We start from the raw sequence: 21,663 nt of genomic DNA, 5'->3' as shown, positions 1-21,663 counted from the left end.
TAATGTCAGTTGTTTTTGTTGTTCTGTTTCTTTTTCTTGGTATTAACATAGGCACAGAGGTACCAAGAGCATGAATGAGAACAGAAATGCCCAGAGGTGAAACAAGGGGCAGGTACTGATAGTCCCTGACATCATTTAAGATCTAGAAACTCACTTTAATTGCTCAGCCTTCTGCTTTCCACTGAGCTGAATTAGGTCACATGGCACCCCTTAACTAATCATTTGTCAATAAGTAATGGAATTGCCAGAACTGGCTTACTCACTCACAATTATCCCATACCCATAATTGAGTTAAAAAGATTTCTGCCAGGGAAGGGGTCAACCTTCCTGAAGCCTGCTGGCACTCACATAAGTATTTGATTAGTAAGAGAAGGCAAACAGTTGTAATCAGCACTGTCTGTAACAGTACCTGAAAATCTAAAAGCACATGCATGCAAGAGAGCAGGCTAAGCAAGGGGAGTGAGCAACACATCAGGTTTTACGTGATCACTGGGAATATCGCTCTGCAAAGTGCCTTACCTCTTTCCCTGGAGTACTATTTAAGCAGTCTTTCATCATTTTTTCTTAGAAAAAGTGAAGGTAATGGCTAAAAAAAAATTTATGTCTTACATCAAGGAAGAATTGAATTTGTTGGATTGATTTTTATTTTACTGCATGTCCTGAAGGATAATCTTCAAGCCATCTGACCCTTGGTCACATTGTAACTCAATTTTCCCAATGAGCTGATTGACGAGTTCTTATCTTAGCAAGACTGGGCCTTTAGAGCAAGAACAGCTCTCAAACTTCAAAAGGCAGTAGCTTCTCCATGAGTTTCTTGTCCATCTTCACTTTCACAGTCATTTCCCTGTTCAGTAGCTACAGTGCGGCTTTAGTCAGGTGAGAGCATGGGGTGGCTGTCTTCCTTAATTTATTCTTCAATGGGTGACATATGGGAGGATTGACCTTCTCAGAGACTTTCCCAGAAGCTTTTTGGTGCCTGTGCATCCATCACTTTATAGATCAATCTTCAAGTATGAAAACCTGGCTTCTCTAGAGAGCTGGCCCAGATCTGGAAGGAACGCTTGAAAAAGGCTGTTTTCTCAGGAGCACATGTTATCTAATACTCACTTCTGCAGGACGGAAAATAAATAATGATAGCCACTAATCACAGTGACAGGCTAGCCTCAGGATACAGAACAGATTTCATGTCAGTGATAGCTTTACTTGTGCAACAACAGAAACAAAATTACGTTTCATCCATAATTATCAGATTTTTAATTATTTTGATTCAATCATTTCCTTCAATTCTTCTAGAAAATAAGTCAACTTTCAGATCTTCTGATTTAATTATTCTTTGTGATTCTTCCCAAAAAAATCTGGTTTGTAAATCTTTTGATTTAATAATGAGTCTCAAAATTGTGGATATTTAGAAACACTATTTTAATGTCAGTTTGGTAAATAAGAGCTACATAGACTACAAGGAAATGTCTCTAGCCAGACAAGAGCAGAGTGAGGACTAGAGTAGACTTGGGGAAGCATCATATGTGTAGGCAGTATGCTATGAGACTAGAAAGATTCTACATGCATAATCCCATACTCCCACCCAGATGCAGCCTCTTACAGCAAAGAAGTAAAGTTAGAAACAGAACACGAGTCCTGAATAGATGTGTTTGATCTGTGAGCTGGGACTTGAAGGGGACCACTGGGAAGTCTGTTCCTGAGGTTGAATGTCTACATCTCATTCAGACTGCCTGGGGGACAATCTCACCTTCAAAATTTCTTTGTCCACATGGTTTCGCAAAGTTCTTTGAGGTCTCTGTGTTTCAGTATCCTCTTCAGTATAGCAGCAATGACAATAATGATGGTGACAGAATTGAGTGAGTGGGACCATTAAATTATGTAGCAAAAACCAAAGTATGTGGGGTAAACAGGACTTAATGGTATTATTATTGTCATGCTATTTTTCAAGTTGAACAACTCTGTGAAAAATGAAAATGTATAGTTTCTAGTGAGGTTAGAGGCAGTCTGTTTCCATTCTTGCTTGATATGCTCATATACACATTCTTTTATAAGAAGTAAGAAGAAATAAGTTGATTAGTGCCATTCCATCAGTAATTCTATTATGTTCTGCATGAGGTAGACCCTGCACTGGTCATTAAGCAGAAATTATGGAAAGCACGAAGGAAACTAAAAAAGTACTTTTTCTTAAAAAAGTTTAAGTTAAATTTTTTTATAAAAATGCTATGAAGACAGTTAGCTGGCCAGAAACCACAATTAGAAATATAAATATGATATATACATGAGAGAGAGAGAGAGAGAGAGTGTGTGTGTGTGTGTGTGTGTGTGTGTGTGTGTGTGTGTGTGTGTATGTGTGTGTGTGTGTGTAACTTCCCTCTATTCTGAAAGAAGAATGGAGGTGCCCAGGGTATGAAAGCAAGGGAGATTGTTGAAGAGGTTGCAGGCTACACAGTACTACAACTAGCTGAATTCAAGAATGTAAAGAAGAGTAGAAGAAAACTGGGTTTAAAAATGGAGCAATGACCAGAAGGTGAAGGCCCATAGAAACCACATGAAGAACTTCAGGACTCTGTTCTTAGAGTGCTGAGCAAATATCAAAAATGTGAAGTAAGCAATTTCAAATTAATTTTCAGAAAAATCATTGTGCAGAGAAGCCAGAGATGAACAGAATGGAGACAAAGCTCACATTTGGAAGGCTACTTCAGTTTTCAGATAACAGAACTCTCAGCCACTCCCTTCATCAACTTGTCTGTATTCCACCACATGTTTTGTGCCAACCTCATGGCTCCATGTGGAATGCAGAAGAATAAAATGTAGCTGGGGAGAAACACCACGATGATTGATTGCCTCTAAAATTTCTGACAAAATAACTTCAAGTAGACTCAAAGTACTACTCAATGATATTCTACCTGCTTTCTCAAACACACACACACACACACACACACACACACACACACACACACACACACACACACACACAGGGTGGGAGAGAGAGAGAGAGAGAGAGAGAGAGAGAGAGAGAGAGAGAGAGAGAGAGAGAGAGATTGGGGAAGAGAGAGTCTTCCCCAGTTCTGACTTTCAGCTTGTATTATTTCTTCTTGCTACAGCAGCACACTGGAACAATCATCATGCAGGTGCCCTGACCATTTGTAACCATTAGTCTGCAGCATCGGTGTCTGCTCCAGCCCGTCACTGCTGCACAAGCCTCCATCTCCTCTGGCCTGCTTCTATTCATCATGTCAGCAGTTCCCTCCTGTCCTTTGTGTAAGTGAGTTTTGCTTCTCATTGGATCATTATCATCAGTGAAATACAGATTTCTAACCTTAGAAAACTTTTCCTTTTTTTTACATTTATTTTATGTATCAACCACAGTTTCCCCTCCTGCTTCTCCTCCCATTCCCTCCCCCACCTCCTCTCTACCCTCACCCCTCCATCCACTCCTCTCATGGGAGTCAACAAAGTATGACACATTAAGTTGAGGCAGGATAAAACTCCTTCCCCACTGCATCAAGGCTGAGTGAGGCATCCCACCTTAAGGAATAGGTTCCAAAAAGCCAGCTCACATTCCAGGGACAAACCCTGGTTCCACTGCTAGGGGCATCACAGACCAAGACCCACAACTGTCACACACACATGCAGAGGGCCTAGGTCAGTCCAGTGCAGGCTCTCTAGCTGTTGGTCTAGAATCCATGAGTTCCCGGGAGCTCAGGTCATATGTCTCTGTGGGTTTTCCTATCATGATCTTGACCTCCCTTACTTATATAATCCCCCCTCCCTCTCTTCCACTGGACTCCCAGAGCTCAGCCCAGTGCTTAGATGTGGATCTCTGCATCTGCTTCCATCAGTTACTGGATGAAGTTCTATGATGAAAATTGGGGTAGTCGCCATCTGATTACAGAAGATGGTCAGTTCAGGCACCATCTCTACTATTGCTAGGAGTCTTAGCTGGGGCCATCTTTTTTAATTCCCTGGAGTTTCTCTGGTACCAGGTTTCTCTCTAACCCCATAAAGGCCCCCCTCTATCAAGATGGGGGATGGGAGCATGAGGAATAGGGTTAGAAAACTTTTGTAATGTTGTTGTTTTAGAGACAGGGTCTCACTATGTTGCCCTGGTCAACACAGAACTCATTGTGTAGACCCAGGGGCCTTGAACCCATTGAGACCTTCCTGCCTCTGCTTCCTGAGAGCTAGGATTAAAGCAAGCCCTAGAAAACCATATGACTCAACTTTTTTGTCCAGCAGTTATTTTCTGATCCTTGTCTTTTCCTCAGTAAATGCTGGAAAGGTCTATTCCCCATTCTTGCTTATGTTTTGTTTTGATAAAAGCAGTCCAGCCCAGCTTCAGTTCCCTGCACTTCACCAAGACTATTCTTATGAAGTCATCAGCATCCTCCTCACTGCCCTTCCACCCACTTTTCATTGACATTTGGTTCAGACCTCCATTTTAGGAAAGAACTTAGCTAGTCTGCTTTCACAGAAGGGCCTTCCATTGACTTGTGTCTTACATTTGTTACTCCTTCTAGGTTGCCTTTTTGGGTCACTGTGGCTCAACCTCTTTAAAGTATTATAGTGCTCCAATTCTAGGCTCTTCACTTCTCAGGCTGTACTCTCTTGGTGAGTATAGCGAGTTCTATGAGTATAAATACTTTCTATTATGCTTCCAAATGTACTCTTCAGCCTAGTATTCTATTCATAAAAGCTAAAACCAATGCAATATCACATGAACTGGGACTGAAACTGGTTCTGTGATGAACATCTAAAAAATTTTCTGGTTAAATAAGAGCTATAAAGTGGACAGGTGATAGACAAGATGGCATTAGAGAAGATAATGGGAGTGAGACAAGCTAAGTATGTTATATGCATGTATGGAAGCATCTCAGTGAAACCTATTACTTAGTACAATGAATTGCACTGACTTAAATTACAAAGGGAACCTTAGTGACAGTTTTTGGAACATTGGTGCAAGGCTTTTCACATGAATCACACTAAATAGGATGATTTGGTATTTAAAACTGATTTTAGAGCCAAAAGAAAAGGGAATCAGATCTCTAAGCTGAATTTGGATGACTTTTGAGTCCTGAATGAGGCCACTGGAATTCAATCTGTGAGGACAAAATTACCTTTTGTAGATAAACATGTTGTTTAAGAACACGTGTAGCCGGGCGGTGGTGGCGCACGCCTTTAATCCCAGCACTTGAGAGGCAGAGCCAGGCGGATCTCTGTGAGTTCAAGGACAGCCTGGGCTACCAAGTGAGTTCCAAGAAAGGCGCAAAGCTACACAGAGAAACCCTGTTTCGAAAAACAAAAAACAAAAAACAAAACAAAACAAAAAAACACATATGTCCTGTTTGATATAAATTACTTTCTGTGAGTTTTCCTAAGAAATTATTAAAGAGCTATATCTCATTCATTATTCAGCACAATTTCTTTGAAATATCACGAAAACAAAATCACTTAATACTTAGTCTTGGTCCTCGGCTTTAGTTCTGTTCTGAGAAGACTAGACACATTGCACTTGTCAATAGATTTTATTGATATTTTCATATTTACAAACATTTACCAATAATTTGATTTTGTAATGGCCAGCTTTCATGGCACAAATTTATTGTCCTCTTTCTGAAATGTTTATATATGTTATAAATATTTATAATGTTAAGTAAATGTTAAATATTTATAAATGTTAGATATGTACATACATGTTATTATATATGACATAAACACTCTGGAAAGGGTCCCTGAAATAACATTAAACAAGAAATCTGAGGAAGCAAGACTTAAGGCTAGATTCTTTCTCGTATGTCTCCTGGAATGTTTTCAGTGAGGTGAAGGCCCTGCTCTATGAAGTGTATGCATGGGCATCTTCTTTAAAGTCCTGTGGTACTATTTAAATGAAGTAAGAGTTGTTATAAGATGAGCTCTGATTTAGAAATTCTATTAGCATAAAAAAATCTATGTATTAACAAAAAATTCCTTCCCACACAGGATCTCAAAGCATACTTGTCTCTGAAGTTCGAGGGTAACCCCATCTTGTTCTGTCAGATCTTACTATCTTACTACACTCCATATCATGTCTGCTGAGGTACCTTTCTATCCTTAATACCCTGAACAGTAACATCTGTGCTTGGCAGCACAATTGGGACTTTCCATGACTATGATCATGAGACAGATATATTACCAAATAAATTATCTGCTGAATGTACAGACAAAACAGATGTTACCAGGTTCCCCTGAACTATACCTGAGAGTGCTATATTATGGTTTTTTTTCTTTATATATGATGTATCCTTAATCTTCATGCCTAAAGATCTTTGGGACAAGAGTTTGCTTTGGGGTAGCTAATAAAGGATTCTAATTTGGCCTCATATGCAGGGTGGTCTGTAACTGTCTTGCCTGGACTATTACACTTTCAATAATTTTCATCTTAACATGGCATATCACAGTATGTGTCACCATCACCATTAATCATATACTTTAATCCCTGTGGGCAGGAAGCATTGGAATATACCAGTAGCTGGTCACAGAAGCAACTCAGCAATGTGACATGAGAGGGTGTAGCCAAATGCTGCCACTGTGTTCATATGCACAGGCATGTCCAGTCCGTAGGTGAAATAATACAACCCAAACCTTATACTACATGGAATTCAATTTGACATGTTTAGTGCTCTGTAGAGTGAATGGGGAACCTGCTGTTTCTGCTAACTCATCTTAGAAGGGGAGTGTTTTCCTTTAAGAGTTCTCAGAAGGCAATGATTCTTTGAAAATTGATCTTCTGTGGCTTCGGTCAAGTGGAAACTGTGTGCAGGGCTTTAAAGGAGATAAAAAAAAAAAGAAGAAGTTGCAAGCACAGGCAGATACTTTTCGGATAGTAATGAAATGAGGTGTTGCTTTAACCCTTTAAAGAATGAAAGTCAATTGTTTGGAGAAAGCCTAGAAGACGCCTGTGAGAGAACAGGAGTGAGCCAAGCCTGATGAAGAGAGAGCTTCAACTACAGCTCAAGGAGCCTCTTAAACTGTTTCCACCTCCTCAGGTACTGATTGTAAACATGCAAATATAGACGTCCAAAGCTAGAAGCCAATGGGTTATCAACAAACAACAATAATAACAACACTAAAAAACAACAAAACCCAGAAAAACTTGTTTAGCTATACAAGAGTGCAAAAAAAAAAATTAGAAGCATAAATAGTTAGACAAACAAAAGAAGTGCCTACAGGAAAACAGATCTTTAATGAAGATAAAATAGAGTTTGAATGAAGAAATTCCAACGAAATTAGAACATAAGCAATTGAATGTATGAAGGCAGTTTTGCTGTGTGTGTCCATTTCTTCCAAAAACCAAACTAATCCACAGCCCTTGCACTGAAAACCAAGAGCATCCATGGTGCTAGATGGTGCTGTAGTTACAAGAGCTGCTTCTTCTGTGGATTAAATGTGTGAAAGTCTGAACTAACTCTTAACAGGTGTGTCTGCCTGATGTGCTGAGTAGTATTTTCATGCAAGCTTGTCCCAATCATCCCAAACATCAATCTTGCATTTTTCATCCAATCCTGCTGCATTATGAATATTAATAAGAATGCTTTATGAAAGATACACACCTATGACCCCAGCCTCAGGAGACTGAGGAACACGGATCATGGGTTTCAAAGTCAGCCATAGCTATATAGAAGGACATACATCCTGTTGACAGAGGGGATGAGTGGTGGAGAGGAGAAGAAGGGACGGGATAAGAAGGAAGGAGAGAGATGAAGAGCAACAGGAAGGGGAATATTTCATCAGAAACTTCTTTTAAATGGTATACTTACATTTTGTTATCTTTTTATTTTCTTATTTAACAGAGAAACAAGAGGTGACTATTTCAGTCATACAGCACCTCATTCTCTTTCTCATAGTTCCTATGCAATGTCATTGTACCAACAACAGTGGTTGTTTGCCTGCTTGAAGACCCAATGGGAGCCTACACTACTTAAGGAGCAGTGAACTGTATTTCAGTCCAATTTCTGGAAGTAAATGATACATGTTAGCTCTGCAAAGAGCTTCCATTTTGATTCACCCCAGTAGGGTGAAATGTTGCCTAATCACAGGTACATCAGACTGCCTGGAGAGTCACCCAAACTTCCTCTGTAATGTTGAGGCATCCAACTTTGGCCTACAGGCCTAGCATATCTGTAAGACTTCCCTGTGAAGCAAGGAATTTTGAAGGACTGTCCTACCTTGTCTTGGCAAAGTTCAGCAGTCACTGTTCTTACACCCTGCTTGTTCAGTTGGACAGCAACTGTCAGCAATTGAGGCAACAGCAATTTCTTTGCCAATGTGGCTAGCTTTTGCCACAAAGAAAACAAACTCCATATGGAATTTAATAGATTCCCATCATCCTCTTTGAAGTAATTGGTGTTACCAGGAGCAGACATATCTCACTGTTAAGAAAATTCTAAGTTCTTAAAACATTTTAAATGTCATATTCTGTAGGTCTTTGAAGTGTTTGAAGATTACCTATCTATCTAAAATATATCCCTGTATGACCTTGAAATCCTAACTAGCATGATTCTGTTTGCTATTATAGATGACCAATAATCTGTAGTTCTTAATTATATACTACATTTTTAAAAGAACTACATAAACATAATACCCTAAACAAGAGTAGAAATATACATGCAGTATAACAAAATTAACTTGAAATTTGTATCAATAAACCAAAATCCATACTAATGTAAAATAAGTAAGATTAATAGTTGTTTTTTGGATAAAAGTAGATTCAATAATCTACCCTTTTCCCCATAGTTTCTCTATCATATTCTCCTTTCTTCTTTTGTATAGAGATCTATAAATTTAACTCCTAAGTTTAACCCTTTTTTTTTTGGCTGTGACCAATATCAATGTGTAGCCAACCCCTTTAAATGAAAACAAACATTTATAACCAATATTTTGGGAATGTGGGCATAGTTTTCTAGACTATTGGCTGTTGATTGGGGGCATTGGTAATCTTTGGGAGACCCTGAGAAAATTCAAGATTAAGGTCAATTTTCTGACTGGAATATTCTGTGAGGCTAGATCATCTCAGCCAGCAGCCTTCAAGCTGTTCTGGATGCAGAATTCTGAGGAGACTGTAACAGAAGCATTTTGAGATGTTGGATTACCTGAGTCATCCATTTTCATTGTTGTCTGCTCCTTTTGCTCTGAAAATACATACATTTTAAAGGTAATATACATATCTGCATTAATACAAGTATAGACTGTGTATTGTACAGAAGTCAGCCAAAGATGATTTTTTTGTTTGTTTTATGTTTGAGTACATAAAATATACCAAATGTGTCTTGGAGTTCTTTTAGGTTTATTTCTTTATGTTTGTAGCCAGGATTTTTCAGGGGTTCTTCCTTGATCAAACCTGATTTTTTCTAATCCAGAATGAATCTATTGCTTCTCATTTTCTGTGGAAATAAAAGCATAAACTCTCTCCCGAAGTGACATACCTTTGGATTTAAATTTTGAAATCAAGATATTAAAATGTATAGGTTGATATCAGTTCCCATGATCCAAGGTCTCTTAGCAGCCATAAATTTTAAAGACAGTACAATAATATACATAATCCAGACTCTCTGTGTATTTCCCATCTTTGTGTCACTTATTTCCTTTATATTACTTTACTCCCCTTTTAAGGACTTTATTTTATTATTTTAAATCTATATTTTTAATCTAAGACTTATATATTTTTTCTCTTCTCTCTCCTAAGCATATGTAAATTTTTTAAACACACTGCAACCTGTTTAGAGAATTTTTTTCTATCTGAAACTTTCCTTACTGTGTATCTGTAACCTTTTCTGTCTGTATGAGCAAAACACATGAGTAAAACACAGCATGAACCAGGAAGCTGCATTTTAAAGGAGCCATGACTGTTTGCCACTAGAAAACAGAGCCTACCTGAGAAAAAGTAGTTACCAAGAAGCTGCATTTAATTCTTGTTTTGGTGGGGTTTTGTTTTTGTTTTTTTTTTTTTTGTGTGTATGTGTGTGTATGTGTGGTTTTTTTAAGCTTTTTAAAATTTTATGTAGAAACTCTGGCCACACTTTGGCATGCCATATTTAAATGGACATTTCTCTCCCACTTCCCAATTCCCAAATAATCACTCAGAGGCTTAGATGAATTAGAAATGTTCAGCCAATAGCTCAGGTTTGTTACTAGCTAACTCTTACTCTTAAAGTAACCAATATTTCTATTTATGCCTTGCCACATGGCTCATGGCTTGTTACATCATTTTTACATGTCCTACTTGCTCAGCAGCTGGCTGGCACCTCTCTGGATTCCCTTGACTCTGCCCTTCTTCCCATCATTCTCAGTTTGACTTTTCCACCTAACTTACAGCCCAGATACAGGCCATCAGCTTTTTATTAACCAATGAGAGTAATAAATATTCATAGTATAGAAAAGGATTGTTCCATCATTTGTCAATTTTTGATATTGTTTTTGCAATTACACTTGAACATGTGGACTTCTTTTATTGGTTGTATGTCTGATGTGGATATAGTAGGTTATATTGCCACATAAGAAGAGCCACCCAGCTGAACCTGTAGATTAGGAAAGGCAAGGTGTGGCTTACCAGTTTGGGATGGTGTCCTGGTTGTTAGTCCCAGCATAGATCTGGGGATTAGAAAATGTACAAGTAGGATAGGATGAGCAGGAAACAACATGCTAGTGTAGAGCATGGGATGTGTGGGAGAGCTGAACCTGGAGGATGGATCTACTGCAAGTCTATGTGTGGCTACCAGGTTAGGGGGGTTTATTAAGAAGAATACAGGTTACCTCTGCCTCTGTGCCATGTAGTAAAATTAGACCATCACTTGTGAGGTAGAGTCTTCTAAGTCCCAACATTAGAAAGGGGCACCTTAAGGATTTCATGATCCCTGGCAAACAGATTCAGGATGATGAGAATGCATGTGTGTATATGTGCTGTGCTGTGGTACTCAGGTAGGCTACTTTTATACCCAAGCCAGATTGACAGGTGAGGAGATCCCTGGTAGGGAGAAGTCTAGGATCTAGCCAGTCCCAAGGAGAGAGAAAGATGTCAGGATTAGGTTATGATCCCTGAAAAACAGACATGGGATGACCAGTAGGCAGGATTATATGAGAGAAGATAGATAGATACCCATGGAATATAGTTTTTTTTTAAGGCAGGCACTTGTTATGATTTAAGAATTTCATTTATGTCTGTTGTTATGTCCTGTTTTTTATATCTAATTTTTATTAATTTTATTCTTTTCTCTCTGATTTATGGTCAATTTGTCTAAGAATTAGTCAATATTGTTTATCTTTTCAAAGACTCAATTCTTTATTTTATTGATTCTTTGTATTGAATTTTAGGGCTATCTCATTAATTTCTTCTGTGATTAATGGTTTCCCTTAGATAATGTTACAGGATTTGGTCTTTCTTGCTTGCTTGCTTTCTTCTTTCTTTTTTCTCCCTTCTTTTTTCTTTCTTTCCTTCCTTTCTTTCTTCCTTCCTTCCTTCCTTCCTTCCTTTCTTCCTTCCTTCCTTTCTTTTTTTCTTTTCAAGGCCTGACTATGAATCATTAAGTTACTTATTTACGTTCACTCTGCTATTTATGTAGGTATTTAAAACCCTAAACTTTCCTCATAGGAATGTTTTCATCCATAGATTTTTTTTTTTGTATAGCATCTTTTCAATTTCATTAAGTTCTAAGAATGTTTTTAGCTTCCTTTTTGATTTATTCAGTAGTATGTTTTTCTTTTTTTATTAATAATTTTTTTAGTAAGAGATTTTCTATTCCTTTTACATAACAACCACAGGTTCTCCAGTCCTGCTTCCTCCCCCCCAGCCTTCCCCCCAATCCTATCCCCATTCCCACTTCCTCCAAGACAAGGGGAGTCAGTAGAGCCTGGTATATTCAGTTGAGGCAGATCCAAGCCCCTCCTTCCTACACCAAGGCTGCTCAGTGTCTCACCATAGGCACTAGGTTCCAAAAAAGCCAGCTCATGCACTAGGGATGGTTTCTGATACCACTGCCTGGGGGTCCCCTCTACAGTTCAAGCAAAACAACTGTCTAGCTTATCCAGAGGGCCTAGTTCAATACCATGTGGCTCCCCAGCTATTGGTCCACAGTTCATGCGTTTCCACTAGTTTGGCTAGTTGTCTCTGTACTTTTTCTAGTCATGGTCTTGATATCCCTTACTCATAGAATCCCTCCTATCTCTCATTGATGGGACTCCTGGAGCTCCTCCTGGAACCTTGCCATGGATCTCCACATCTGCTTGCATCAGTCACTGGAAGAGGGTTCTATGATGACAGTTAGGATCACCAGAGTATGCCAGCTCAGGCACCCTCTTGACTATTGCCAGTAGTCTATGGTGGAGTCAGCCTTGTGTATTCCTGGGAACCTCCCTAGCACTCTGTTTCTCCTATTCCCATGGTGTCTTCATTTATCATGGTATCCCTTTCCTTGCTTTCCCACTGTGCTCCCATTCCAGCTAAAGTCCCATTCCCCTAAGCTGTCATCCCCCATCCCTTTCCCTTTATTATCCTCCCTATAACTCCCAGTTTGTTCATGTAGATCTCATCCATTTCTCCATCACTGGGCAATCCATGTGTCCTACCTAGGGTCCTCCTTACTAGCTAGCCTCCCTGGAGCTATGGGTTGCAGTCTTGTTATACTTTGCTTTACATCTAGTATCCACTTATGAGTGAGTACATGCCATGTTGGTCCTTCTGGGTCTGGGTTACATCACTCAGGATGATATTTTCTAGTTCCATCCATTTGCCTGCAAACCTCATGATGTCATTGGTTTTCTCTGCTGAGTAGTACTCCATTGTGTATATGTTCCACATTTTCTTTATCCATTCTTCAGTTGAGGGGCATCTAGTTTGTTTCCAGATTCTGGCTATTACAAATAATGCTGCTATAAACAGAGGTGAGCATGTGTCCCTGTGGTATGATTGAGAATTTCTTGGGTATATGCTCAAGAGTGTAATAGCTGGGTCTTGAGAAAGCTTGATTCCCAGTTTTCTGAGAAACCGCCATACTGATTTCTAAAGTACAAGTTTGCATTCCCACTAACAGTGTAGGAGTGTTCCCCTTGCTCCACATCCTCTCCAACATAAGCTGTCTTCAGTGTTTTTGATCTTAGCCATTCTGACCAGTGTAAGATGGTATCTCAGCGTCGTTTTGATTTGCATTTCCTTGATGACTAAGGATGTTGAGCGATTCCTTAAATGTTTTTCAGCCATTTGAGATTCTTCTGTTGAGAATTCTCTGTTTAGCTCTGTAGCCCATTTTTTTATTACACTATTAGGTATTTTGATGTCTAGTTTCTTGAGTTCTTTATATATTATGGATATCAGCCCTCTGTCAGATGTGGGGTTGGTGAAGATCTTTTCCCATTCTGTAGGCTGTCGTTTTTTTCTTATTGACCATGTCTTTTGCCCTACAAAAGCTTCTCAGTTTCAAGAGGTCCCATTTATTAATTGTTGCTCTCAGTGTCTGTGCTACTGGTATTATAGTTACAAAGAGATCTCCAGTGTCAATGCATTCAAGACTACTTCCTACTTTCTCTTCTATCAGGTTCAGTGTAACTGGGTTTATGTTGATGTTTTTGATCCACTTGGACTTAAGTTTTGTGCATGGTGACAGATATGGATCTATTTGCAATCTTCTACATATTGACATCCAGTTATGCCAGCACCATTTGTTGAAGATGCTTTCTTTTTTCCATTGTACAGTTTTGGCTTGTCAAAAATTAGGTGTTCACATGTGTGTGGATTAATGTCAGAGTCTTCAATTCGATTTTCTTGTTCCACATATCAGTTTTTATGCCAGGACCAAGCTGTTTTTATTACTGTAGCTCTATAGTAGAGCTTTGAAGTCAGGGATCATGATGCCTCCAGAGGTTGCTTTACTGTAAAGGATTCTTTTAGTTATCCTAGGTTTTTTTTGTTTTTCCATATGAAGTTGACTATTGTTCTTTCCAGGTCTGTAAAGAATTGTGTTAGAATTTTGATGGGGATTGCATTGAATCCATAGATTGCTTTGGGTAAGACTGTCACTTTTAGTATGTTAATCCTACCTATCCATGAGCATGGGAGATCTTTCCGTTTTCTGATATCTACTTCAATTTCTTTCTTCAGAGATTGAAGTTCTTGTCATGCAGGTCCTTCACTTGCTTAGTTAGGGTTACTCCAAGGTATTTTATATTATTTGTGGCTATTGTAAAGGGTGATGTGTCTTTGATTTCTTTCCCAGACATTTTATCATTTGTATATAGGAGGGCTACTAATTTTTTTTTTGTGTGTGTTAATCTTGTATCCTGCCACATTACTGAAGGTATTTATTAGCTGTAGGACTTCCCTGGTAGGTTTTTTGGGGTCACTTATCTATACTATCATACTGCCTGCAAATAGCGAAAGTTTGACTTCTTCCTTTCCCATCTATATCCCTTTGATCTCCTTTTGTTGCCTTATTGCTTCAGCTAGGACTTTGAGAACTATATTGAATAGGTATGGGGAGAGTGGGCAGCCTTGTCTAGTTCCTGATTTTAGTGGAATCATTTCCAGTTTTTCTCCATTTAATTTGATATTGGCTGTTGGCTTGCTCTAAATTGCCTTTATTATATTTAAGTATGTTCCTTGTCTTCCTGATCTCTCCAGGACCTTTATCATGCAGGAGTGTTGGATTTTGTCAAAGGCTTTTGTAGCATCTAATGAGATGATCATGTATTATTTCTTTCATTTATGCTTGTATTTGTAGTTCCTGTTAATTTACTCAAATTTTCCATTTCCTGCATTCCCTCAATTTGTATCTTCTTCATTGCTTCCATTTCAATTTTCAAGTCTTGAACTGTTTTCTTCACCTATTTAATTGCTCTTTCTTGGTTTTCTTGGCTTTTTTTTAAAGGGATTTATTCATTTCTTTCAATTATTTTGTCTGTTCCTTCCTCAATTTTTTTAAGGGAATTTTCATTTACTCTTTAAAAGCCTCCATTATCTTCATGAAGTTATTTTTAAGGTCACTTTCTTCTGCTTCTTCTAAGTTGTGTTGATCAGGTCTTGCTGTTGTAGCACTGCTATGTTCTGGTGGTGCTATATTGCTCTTTATGTTGTTGTACGTATTCTTACACTGGTGTCTACCCATCTCTTCCTCCAATAGGTAGGTGCAAGAGGTGCCTGTGTCAGAGTGAGTTGCTATTGGTCCAATCTGTGCTTCCTATGACTGTGTCCAAGTAACTCTTAGTCTAATTGGAGCTGGAGGATTCTGTGTCCCAGGGAGCCACTCTTGGTCCAATCAGAGCTGGTGGATTCTGTGTCTCAGGAAGCCCCTAAAGTCACAGGGGGATGGGTGGGTTTGGGGTAGGTTTTATGATTTATTATGTGGGGATTCCGAGGGAGTGGTAACATGAATCTTAAAAGGTCTTATTAATAAAAAATCCAAGCCAGATATTGGGGTGGAAACTGAGAGGTCAGAGGAAGAGAACAAGCCATCCACAAGTTCTTATCACTAGGAAATCCTCAGCTCAAGAGTCCTACTCCCTGTGTACTCATGCCTTATACACTTTTCTGTGTCCTGCTACCTTACTTTCTCTCTCTGTCCAGCTCTATCTCTTTCTGTCTGTCTGTACAGACCTACAGACCTCAATGGTTAACTAGTGCTGGGATTAAAGGCATGGGCCACCATGCCTGGCTCTGTTCCCAGTGGGGCCTTGAACTCACAGAGATCTGGATGAATCTCTGTCTCTGGAATGCTAATATTAAAGGCATGTGCTACCACTGCCTGAACTCTATGTTTAATATAGTGGCTGGCTTTTTCCTTTGATCCCTAGGCAGGCTTTATTTATTAGAGCATAAGTAAAATATCACCACAAGGAAGAGAAAATAGGAAAGAAGAGATAAGGGGGGGTGTTCCAATGTGTGTACCTCCTCATGGGAGGAAAGTAGAAAGAGAAAAAGAAAGGGGTAGAATTTTTTCCTTAAGAAGAGGCTTCTATGTCAGTATGTAGGGTGGCCCCAAGGGGCAGGTCAGAATATTAACAGTAGGGAGTGGGTCTTGTAGATTGCAGGGTGTGATGGGGGATTTTGGTGGGGAAGGCTGCCCACAGGAGTCCTCCCTGCTGGTCAGCAATGGGTGGTTTTTTTTTGTCTAAGTTCTAAATTGTGGATTTTCCTGTCAATTATATCTCTGGAATGTTCTATAGGTCAGTTTTTCTTTTACTTTCTCTGTCAGTATTTGGGTATTTTATAGTGGTATACTGGAGCCAATGACATTCATCTACCATATCTGAAATTATTACCTTCTGTCTCTAAATTCTCTGACCTAACCACTTACTGGTTTTTAAATTAGATCTATCCCATAGAACAGATGTTATTTGGGCTTTGCTTTTGTGCCAGTGAATGAATTCCCTGGGAGCTGTCCAGCTGTGCTTCTGATATCTTGATAGACTAGCTTTGGAATTGGCTCCCTAATTGCCCCAAGACTGAATATCACAGAGGTTATGGAATGTCAGCTGTATGTACAGAACATAAACAGTTGTACCATCATTCTCATATTGTATTAACTCCCGGTGAAACAAAAATGCAGTAAATTATTTTTATTAGATTCCTAATGTTCAAGTATATGATACAAAGACAAAAACATTGGCACTATAGCAACTATGAAAATGCACATTAAAATAAAGATAGCTTCTCCACTGGACTGTTAGAAGTATAACAAAAACATTCACCACTGGCAGAAAGGGTGAAAATGAGAATTGTTGTAGGCTATTTGGAAAGCCATCTGGATGCATCTATTAAAAATTAAAAAGGCTCATATCTTTAAGCCCAGCATTCCCAGTCCTGGGCAATTACCCCATAAAAAATAAAAGCATCAGCAGGCAAGGTATTATGTTCAAGGGTGATTATTAGAGATTTTATTATGGCAAAAGACTGAAACAAAGAGAGAGGCAATCAGTCACAAGTTGAATAGATTGTAACACTTTCCAGCCAGGGGCATTGTGCATCCATTAAAAAGAATTTGCTGGATTTTTGCCAGATGAATATGAGTAATTGCAACAAAACATGGAATTTGATGCAGTTCACAATATGTGATACTACTAAGCATGCAAATACACAGACATACTAAAGGAACAACAGAAAACTCTAAATACACAAATAAGCATTATAAAAAAGGATAATCATGTATGAAAATAAACAGATGCACTGAAGAAGATGGGACTAAATGATAAGTGTGGCTTTGGTTTGCTTTTGTGTTTGTTTTGTTTTACCTAGACTAGGTCTCATTATGTACCACAGTCTAGCCTGGAGCTCATTTCACAGGCCAGGACATTTTCAAATCTGTGATTCTTTTATCTCTGTCTCTTAAGTGATACAATTATAGGTTTGTGCTTCATGTCTATCATAAATACATGTTTTCAAGGTAAATGATTTCAGGTAGTTTTCCACATAGGCTTTTTTTGCACTGAGTTATTTTTATTCATTATGTATGACTTCTATCAGATACAAAAATACGTAAAACACTATTCCTGTGATAAGTGTCAGCAAACATGAGAATGACTGGACATAGGTGTCTATTACACGGTTAACATTCCACTTTATAATTGTTGCATATAAACCCATTACCCCATGTTCTGTATGATGGCCTGGCTAGTCTCTAGCTGAATGCCCAATAATCTATGATGAAAGGGAAACTGTGATAAGAATATGTTGTATGAGAAAAATTGTTTTCAATAAAAAAGGAAATTCAGTAACAGATAAAATGGGAGGACTGAAAAGCTTCTGTATGTCAAAGGACATCATCATTTGGACAAAGCAGTAGGTTGCAGAATGCTGTAAGATTTTTAGCAACTACACATCCAGTGGAAGGCAATTATCGAAAATATATCAACACTTAAAACCTGTACATCAAGAAAACAAATAACCTAATTTAAAAATGAGGTACAGATCTAAACAGAATTTTCAAAAGGGGGAACTCAAATAGCTGAGAAACACTTAAAGAACTATCCGACAACCTTAGTCATCAGGGAAATGCAAACCAAATACTTTGATATTTCATCTTACATGAGTCAAAATGGCCAAAATCAATGAAACAAATGTCAGTTCATGTTGCTGAGGATGTGGCATAAAGTGGACTCTTATTCCTTGGCTGGTTGGGATATAAACTTTTACAGCCACAGTAGAAATCAATGTAGTGGTTGCTCATGAAGCTGGGAATCGGTCTCCTTCATGATCCAACTAAACCACTCTTTAGCATATACCCAAATGATGCTTCACCCTATGTAGAGATACTTGCTCAATCATGTTCATTGCTGTTCTATTTGTATTCCATGAAGTTCCACTTACTAATTGTCAATCTTAGTGCCTTGGCTAACAGTGCTTTGTTCAAAAGTCCTTTCCTGTGCCAGTCAGTTCAAGACTATTCCCCACTTCTCTTCTATCAGATTCAATATATTTGGCTGTATTTTGAGGTCTTTGATCCATTTGCCATTCAGTTTTGTGAAGGGTGATAAGCATTAATCTATTTGCAGTCTTCTCCATGCAGCCATCCAGTTTGACCAGCACCAATTGTTGAAGATGCTATCTCTTTTTCCAGTGTGCATTTTTTGGCTTCTTTATCAAAAATCAGGTGACTATAGGTGTGTGGATTTATTCTTAATCAAGTCAATTTCATTGATCAACGTGTCTTTTTTTTTTTTACCCAATGCCATGCTAGTTTTACTACTATTGCTCTGTAGTACTAACATGAGGCCAGGAATTGTGAAAACCCAGGAGTTCTTATGTTATTTAGGATTGTTTCACCTTTCCTGCTCTCTCTCTCTCTCTCTCTCTCTCTCTCTCTCTCTCTCTCTCTCTCTCTCTCTCTCCCTCTCTCTCTGTGTGTGTGTTTCATATGAAGCTGAAAATTGTCCTTTAAGTTTCTTTGAAGAATTGTGGTGGAATTTTAATGGGAAGTGAATTAAATCAGTAGATTGTCTTTGGTAAAATGGACATGCCTGCTATATTAATCCTACTGATCCACGATCATTGGAGATCTTTCCATCCCTTCAGTTTTACTCTTCAGTGTCTCAATGTTTTTACCACACAACTCTTTTACTTGCTTGGGTAGAATTACTCCAAGGTATTTTATATTTTTGAGGCTCTTGTGAAAGGAGATGTTTTCCTAATTTTTCTCCCAGTCTATATTTTAATTTGTAGGAAGATTACTGATTTTTCTATGCTAATTTTGTATCCAGCTGTACTATGTAATCTGTCTGTACTTTGCTGAAAGTGTAGATCAGTTGTAGGAGTTTCCTGTTGTGATTCTCAGGTCCCTTATATATTCTATCATATAATCTGGAAACCACGATACTTTGATTTCTTCCATATATATATGAATATATATATATATATATATATATATATATATATATATATATAAATGTGTGTGTACTATGCATAACATACCATTTAAATTTAAATGTGGAGAGTGTATGGGGTTAGGTAGAGTGCTGGAATGCTGTTTCCTGTTAGTCACGGCCTTCAGTCATACTGTGACAGCCATGAGTACAAAAGACAAGGTTATTGCTGTGAAGAAGCAAAGTCCCTTCAGAACTCCAGACAATAGGACTCTGTGAAACATCTCCTACCTGCCCTGGACACTATGGGATGCTATAGCTGACAGTTGTTCCTGACTTGAGGCTCAAGAGCAGAGCTTCATCCTGCGTCTCTGTGGAGCCTGGTGTCTTCTCATGTACACAGGATTGGTGTGGTCACCCGTGGGGTCACCCCATGGCCTCCTTCTCTGCTGAGTTGTAGCTGTCCTCTCCCAAGCTCCTTGTTTGGGTAGGTCCTTGGCACACATCCCAGTACTTAAGCTTTCTACTGCTATAGCACAGGCCCTGTTAAAGGTCTCTTCAAGGACCACACTGTGACTCAAAACACTTTATCAACCCCACCTCCCACTATAACACACTGACGTTAAATTAGACCTTCATCCCCAGAATCCTGTATGTATTTGCCCACCACATAGCCCAAACCTTCCTGCATACCTTCAATTCCTTCCTAATCCCAGCCCACCCCAGTAGATACTGTGCTTCTTGCCATCAACACTACAACCTATACCATGGCAATGAACTATTGTACGAGGTAACAGAGGCCTGAACGCACCTCCATTCATCTTCTTCCTATATACCTGCATGTAGCATGAGGAATGGCCATGCTTTCCCATATTGTGCTGAGCACACTGTCCCAACATTTGGGAGGCTGTACATGTGATGAGGTTGTCATCGTATTAAGAAAGCCTGAACACATAATTTCCCTTCTCATGTAATAATGTGTATGTTGGTAGAGGAAGATATGTGACATCAATGTCATCTAACTGCACTTTGACATATATGGATGTGGACCTGAAGACAGGAGTACACACAGAAGCACATATACAAAGTGAAAACATGTATATAAGTATAGAATTAAAGGGTAGAGTTCTGTCATGGTGTTTCCTGTGGTAGTAACATTCATGCTTATTCCCATATTGGCAGCTGAGTACAAATGAAAAGACTGCTTCTGCAAAAGACAGGCAGGAACAGACATCTGTACCTTACATAATTTGCCTACCTTCCCTGGACAAGCAATGAATGATAGCTATATGTGGACATGCAAACAGCAATGTTTCATCCTTCCTTACCTAGGCTGGAGGATGGAGTCCTGGTCCAGTTACACCTGCATGACTTCATTCCAAGGCCTCTCTCCCTGTGCGTGGAAGAGTTTATCTCCCTGTGTTCTTGAGTGGCCAGTCCCACTGCTATGAGTCTTCTGATCTCTGCTGTTTCTAGTTCTTAGCATGAACTGTCCTCAGTTAGATATACTTCAAGTACCTCATTATGTTTCAGTCTCCCCATTTAAGGTCCCAGTAAAGAAGTGCCTCACACTAAGTGAGTTATTCACATGATGAATTTTGGGTAATGTCAATTCCAGAAAACAGCCTAAACCTGTGCACACATGTGGACTTCCTTTGAATACTAGCCCTCCTTGGTAGACCCTGAGTTGCCCTCAGGCAAAGACTACTACTATTACTGGGGCATAGATTTATCCTGTGAGATCACAGAGGCCTCACCTCACTTCATTCTGAGAATCACAAAGGGCATTCAGGCCTCAATTATCTCCCAGTTTGGCCCATCCTTTTTCTCTGCCAACCTGCGTACAAGCATCCTCAGTAGCAGTTAGTTTTGGGAAATATTTCTCATAGATCCTTCCTGGGAATGATCTACATTCATCTCCTGTCAGCCCTCCATCTTCTCACAGGTTTAAGCCTTTAAGCCTTGAGAGAAGGAACACAGTTGAGAACGCTGCTTCCTCAGCTCAAATGTCTGAACCTCATACTCTGCCTCATCATCTCAGATGCTCTATAGCCATCATGGTTTATTGTTGTCACTCGGGCTTTACAGTGTCATCTGCTGCCCCTTGTATCTGGTCCCAAAAGGAACCATACCTTGCTTCCTACCTCACCTCTATGCACCATTAATCTATTAGCTTGATTTGGGTTGTGGGTAATTAGCTGAGTACTTGCCTTCAATGCCTATGATCCTAGATTTTAGGGTGAAACAAAAATACATAGATGAATAGTGAATAAATATATACAGTGTGGATGAATCACAAAAGATGTTATTGCTGGCAGAGCCCAGCTTGTGAGGTGCAAATACTCC

At 39.0% G+C, this 21,663-nt stretch overlaps 1 long non-coding RNA gene across 1 annotated transcript; it reads right to left on the bottom strand.

Moving 5' to 3' along the window:
- Nucleotides 1-621: 621 nt before the first annotated feature.
- Nucleotides 622-21,040, bottom strand: LOC131907004 (uncharacterized). Its single transcript, XR_009378267.1, has 4 exons — nucleotides 20,646-21,040; nucleotides 9,129-9,167; nucleotides 2,684-2,814; nucleotides 622-1,109 (listed from the first exon to the last, which is right to left on the bottom strand). It is a non-coding gene; the product is annotated as an uncharacterized LOC131907004 (long non-coding RNA).
- Between the last annotated feature and the right edge of the window lie 623 nt (nucleotides 21,041-21,663).

This window comes from Peromyscus eremicus, chromosome 3, assembly GCF_949786415.1.
Source record: "Peromyscus eremicus chromosome 3, PerEre_H2_v1, whole genome shotgun sequence".
NCBI classification, from domain to species: domain Eukaryota; kingdom Metazoa; phylum Chordata; class Mammalia; order Rodentia; family Cricetidae; genus Peromyscus; species Peromyscus eremicus.
The sequence above is the reverse complement of the archived record's forward strand: the minus strand, read 5'-3'. Positions and strand labels throughout refer to the sequence as shown.